Consider the following 6000-nt stretch of genomic DNA (forward strand, 5'->3'; position numbering starts at 1 on the left):
TAGATGTTGACAATGACATGCCTACCTCCTCAAGAGCGTTCTTGCCCTGGCTAGATGTGAAAGGGTTCCTCTTCATCATGAGCAGAATTCTGCGGTCATCCACTTTAGTTGTCTTCCGTGGTCTTCCAGGCCTTTTGCTGTTGCTGAGCTTGCCAGTTAATTCCTTCTTTTTCAGGATGTTCCAAACTGTTGTATTGGCCACTCCCAATGTTTTTGCTATCTCTCTGATGGGTTTATTTTGTTTTCTCAGCCTAATGATGGCCTCCTTCATTCGCATGGACACTTCTTTGGACCTCATGTTGAGAGTTCCAGTGAACAGCTACCAAATGCAACTGTAACACTCAGAACCACCTCCAGGCCTTTTATCTGCTTGACTGGTCATGGGGTACCCAGGAAACAGGCCACACCTGGCCATGCAGCTGCTTGTCAGCACTTTGTTCCATTTCTTATGAGCCACCAACGATGGGGGGGGGGTATATGCCACTGGTTGTACTTCCTGAATGGTTAGTGCCCCACTTTTGTCAAACCCCTTAAGTTACAGCTGAAAGTCCTGACTTCGCTCCCATCTGGGTGTGTTTCCTTTCAACTTCAGTGTAGTAGTGTACAGAAGCCAAATGCCAAAACAGTTACCCTTGTTCCAATATCTCTGGTCCTGACTGTAAGATCAGCACTAATACTATTTTCCTGGATTTTGTTTTCCAAGTATGTGTTCTCTTATAGAATGTTTTCCTTAGAAATGTATGAAATCATGTGGTAGTCTCACCTGGTGCTTACGCTTCCTAAGGCCTGTGATACCCTTTTGCAAAGATACTGACCAATTCTTGGCTCTACTCATACTCTGTGGTATACATCCTATATATGATATCTATTTGCCATTCTTATTGGCTTGGTTCCCATATAATGCTAAGCCTATTTATAGAACTCCGCCTGGCTCTAATTGTGACCAACTACTAATGGTCTTGAGTGAAGATGCACCATGTGGATGTTGTGATATGCAGGCCCCTCCATATCAGGGAAGTTGCTGACCTGTTCAGCAGTTCCACAGAATTTAAACAATACATTCAGAACATCCACACATGCATTTTGACACTGGTAGTCTAATTATTGGTACACTTACTGGTTCTAAAACAGGGATAGTTCCAAAGAAAGAGTTGTGATAATTTTCCTTATAAAGTAGCTATTTGCTATCAAGCAAATGTGCCTGTACATTAAACTACAGCAAGGCGGTTGCTATTTTTGATGACCACTCACAATGTTGCATCATTCTGAACATCTCTCTCTCAAAAATTTTATTGCTTTTTAATTAATAACAAAAAGAAGTTTTCTTCCTTTGTTGTATTTTTTCACTTTTTTGTAATAGCACTTTTTAAAAAAATTTTTCCTGCTTCTTGATAGTGTATGTATCTTTATTACTGTGTTTTGTTTTTCTTATTCTGAATGTCTCTTAACCAGATTCCCATAACATTTTTCTTTACTCTTCGAAAGGTTGAGGAACCTTTTCCGGCACCATCCCAAGTAAAGAAGTCTGAACACCTCTTACATATATATTTATGAGTTTTAGTCAACATCCCCTTTGCTGATCTGATCTGGGGACAGATGCACTGTAGATTAGCACTGAAAAATAGTTGAGCAAGTTCTCAGCAAAACAGCTCATGACATTGGCTATAAATGTTGTGAGTCAAATCACATGACTTCAGTAGTTAATTCTTTATTAACATTTAACGGAGAAACCAGGCTGACACACAATATTGGAAAAGCTTGATTATATTTCATGTTGCAATATCACAAAAATGTTTTCTAAGGGGACTTTGATTTCTCTATTTTTTTTCCAGCTCTCATCTCAAAATAACTATGCCTAGTAATCACCAGCAGATGCTGCTCAATAGCCAGGATCTCACTGCTTCATTCCAGAGTCAGTATGAACCTGGCAATCAAATGTCCTAGATATTTTTTATATAAGCTTATGTAATCTACATCCAATATTTACATTTTAAATATAACGAATACATGTTATGTATATATTTAAGTGCCAGTGTCTGTTACACCTTTTAGAGCTGCAAAAATATTTCAGGTAATTTATGAAGATATTACTGGCTTGTGGGTCTTTAATGTAGGGGGATATAAAAGTTGCCAAGGAATAGTTGGGGTCTAGTACAACACAAGGACTAATGTTTAATTCCCAGCATCTTCAGTTAAAAGGGATTGGTAACAAAAATTGTAAAAAAAGAAAGAATCTGCCTGATGAAGTATTTATTAAATTTTCTAACCTATCTTGTATTATGTTTAAACCATATATGAAAAGGTAAAAATACAATAATTAAAGTGCAATAAAGTATGTCTTCATGGTGAAACTACAAAACTGGGTAACACAAATGTTTCAAAATGCTTAACTCCGGTAAAAAGCCGTAGCTGAGGCAGAAGAAGAGGCTGTCCAGCTTACTTTCTTCCAGATCAAGCAGCTCTTTTCCACTTAGCAGAAGAACCTTGGTCAAGGTCTCCCCGGGCACGTGAATTTCCACCAAGAAGGGACTCTCCCATGGCAGCCAAGAACCCTTCAGGTATTGGTTGATTGTGGAGGGGTGCAAATGGAAGGAATTGCCTTCATGCAGGCCTTGAAAAGGGTCAAATGACACTTCTCCCAGGAACCTCCCTCCCTCCCTCCCTGCAGGCCTTTTTAAGACTCGGAGAGGTCCAATCACAGAAGATGGCTCATTTGAGCTCCCCCGCCCCATGCGCTATCTCACATCCATGTCATTCTTTCTCCCTGGGTTTTTGTCTGTTAAAAATCAGTGGTCCAATAAGAAGTAACTCTGGAGATTGTCTTTAATTGAATGTTATTGCTCTGAATGAAAAGGATTGTTTTTGTTGGCTTTTAATCCTAGGTTTGCTGCCCAGGGTTGCAGCTGCAAGATGGGTGGCTTTATAAATTGATAAAATAAACATAATAAATTTTAAATCCTGATCCATAGTCTGGACAGGGCCTCCTTATAATGTGGAGCTGGGGCCGTTGCCTCCCCAAAGGCCCTGTCCTGCCTTCTCTAGCTGTTATCAAGTAGCAGTCATGGAATACCAAAAGTTTTGGCCGAGAATCTAGCAACTTTTGGCTCCTCCCTCTTTGCACTGTTTTGATGTCCGTCTGGCTGTGGTAAGCACTTAGTAACTAAGAGCTTCTTACGGTTGCTTCCCCCCCCCCTTTTATCCCACCCCCTTTTCTATTCTGTGGGCTCTTTCTTAAGAGTGTAGCCCTATAGCCAGGGGTGATTTTATTTTGCATCTTTGTAAGCCATCCTGGCTGCTCTGGCTAAAGAGCAGAGTGCAGTGAAATGTGGATGCAGTTGTATATTCTAAATGTGCATGATGATGTATCCTGATGCTTGCAAATTGCCATCTGCATCATAGTGCATGTGTGATTTATACACGCTTCTGATTCAACTGTGGAGATCCACATGCAGACACCTTTTTTCTATTGTTAGGAAATACCTAATGCAGTGGGTCAGTTTGGGGGGTCATTGCTGTGACCCACCAGCATATAGGATTTTGCTGGGCATCAGTTCATGGCTGGCAACTATTGCCACATGTGTGTGTGTGTGTGTTTGAACAACATACCCAAGGGTTGGTATCTAGTGCCTGCCACTATCCTGGGGAGATCCAGGGCTGGACTACCAGGGGTGGTCTAGTTATAGAGCAGCCAATCTTAAGCAGTCCCATAATTACTGCAACGGTTACTGAGAAGCAGTCAATATAGGGAATGTATGGTAGCCTGATCAGAGTAAGCACAACCATGGCCAGGGTGTGTGTGGGGGGAGGGGGGTGTTATTCAACTCCACTTTCTGTCCATTTATTTCTCTCTCACACACACCCAAATGACCACAAGGGCTGAAAATGTAAAGGCCTGGATTCAGGCTTTCTACAGCATTCCCTTTTTTGGGGGTGAGGGGGGGCCCCTTAGGGTTTGCTCTCTGTATTGGCAGTGGGAGGAGGGGGTGGGTTAGCCCTCACTCAGCCATCTCTTTGCTTCCAGGGTTGTTTGGGGCTACATCGAACCTCTTCCAGCCTCAGTGCTGATTAGATAGTATTCTTTGCAAACAACCTGCACTCCTACCTTAATGTAATAAATGCATGCTCTCAATCTGTGAGTACGTAATTTAAGCAAGGACTGGATCTGATAATTAGTGACTCTCCTTCAGGTTGTAAGAATGGATTTGGGGAGTTGGTTTCTCCATTTGGATACCAGTGAGGGAGATTGCATTGAGCTGATGGGAGAACTGATTGCAGCAGGAAAGGGTGGGGGGGATCATGGCGTTTCAAACCATTGAGAGTGGAAAATTAAATGACACACATTCTTCCCCACTTAGATACTAGGTGCAAGAAAAGCAAAGTTTTCCTTGGTAGAAGTCACCCAGAAGCCTCCAATTCTCTCGCTGAGCTTGTTTTTGCCCCTCGATGCAATTGCCCCCTTTCCATTAGGAACAGCAATGGTGAGACGAGAAAAATGTTTGCACTACAATGCAAGGGGGATATGAGAAAAGAGATTACATCAGATATGAACCTGGAGACAGGAGTGGAAGATTTATATTGTACTGAGGTTCAGTAGGAATTTTGTGAACATGGTAGGAAGTTGTTCCTGTCTTCTGTGTTGTGTGTATATATACACACACATACACATGAGGGATTCCCCAGGGGTCTTATTTGATGTTGAGGTCAATAGATGGATTTTGATTATTGAATCATCAACATGCAAGTCATCTTGTATGATGGATCATGGCAATAATATTTTATTTATCTAATTGGTAAGCTTCTACACTACTTTCCCCAAGGCAGCTAATAAACAGAAAAAATAATGTATAATTGGGGTGGTGAGGGTGGAAACCATGCAGATATATATTTAGATGCTGAAACCAGAACCAAAATGTAAAAGTGAGACTGGAGAAGCCTCAGGAAATAAAGAGATTTCCACTGAACCCCAAAAGTTTTAAAAGGCCACCAGATGATCTCAAAGGAGGGCATCACAGACATGGGGAGTTCCCTGGGAGGATTTGGGGCCTGCAGCCTGACAGAATGGAGCATGAATGCAAGGCTCAGGCAGGGCCCTCTTGCCCTAGAGCCCTCTCTCTTGATGGAGATAAAGGCTATTTATCTTCCCAATTTTATCTGCATCTTATACAGACAAACATAGATTTGGAAGAGGCCAGCCAGTATAAAATATATATTTTAAAATACACGTGTTAATTAACAGAGTTAAAATTCAGATGAGTCAGTATAGCATTAAAGCAAACAAGCAGATCAGCTACAGTATTTTGAACAGTATGAGCCCAAGCTTCAGCGGTTGGGCATTTAATTCAGGAGCAGTTTGTGTAGTCCTTCATGAAAGGCATGGAAACTCCCACTAAACCCTGCTTTTCTGCTCCATTTTGGAGAGAGATTAGGTTGCTAGGCAACATTTCCCATGTAGCTTCCTCCTCATCAAGAGTACTAGATAAAAAGTTTAAAAAAAAAGAAGACAAAATTGCCCTCCTTTTGGGTCAAGTTATTTTAGTGATATGATGAGACCAAGTAAGTTAGAAAAACAGTTGAGGGAAACTGCATTTTAATCATTTGTATTTCAGTAAGTCTGATCCAATTTATTTATAATCTGTTATTTAATTTTTTTCACTACTGAATAATCTTTCATAGAAGAGTTTCAGTGCAGGTGAAAATCACATTTAATTGAATTTATAGATGGAGAAATCTATGGACATCTATAAGATTTAGGACAGAAAATAGAATTACGAACTCATTAGCAAAAAAAATATTTTCCTTTTTTTGTTTCCAGTCCAAAGGCTAATAATGCTGCTGTTAGTCTTAAACAAACCATGTAAAAAACATGATCTGATGTAATCCACTCACTGAACAAATTCTATTCTCTTTGAAGATTTAGATCTACTTGTCTTTGAGCTCTAGCAGTGAGAGAATCTGCATGGGAGGGGGGATATCTTGCTCTGTAACACAACATTATACTGA

This window comes from Candoia aspera, chromosome 5, assembly GCF_035149785.1.
Source record: "Candoia aspera isolate rCanAsp1 chromosome 5, rCanAsp1.hap2, whole genome shotgun sequence".
In the NCBI taxonomy this organism is placed as follows: domain Eukaryota; kingdom Metazoa; phylum Chordata; class Lepidosauria; order Squamata; family Boidae; genus Candoia; species Candoia aspera.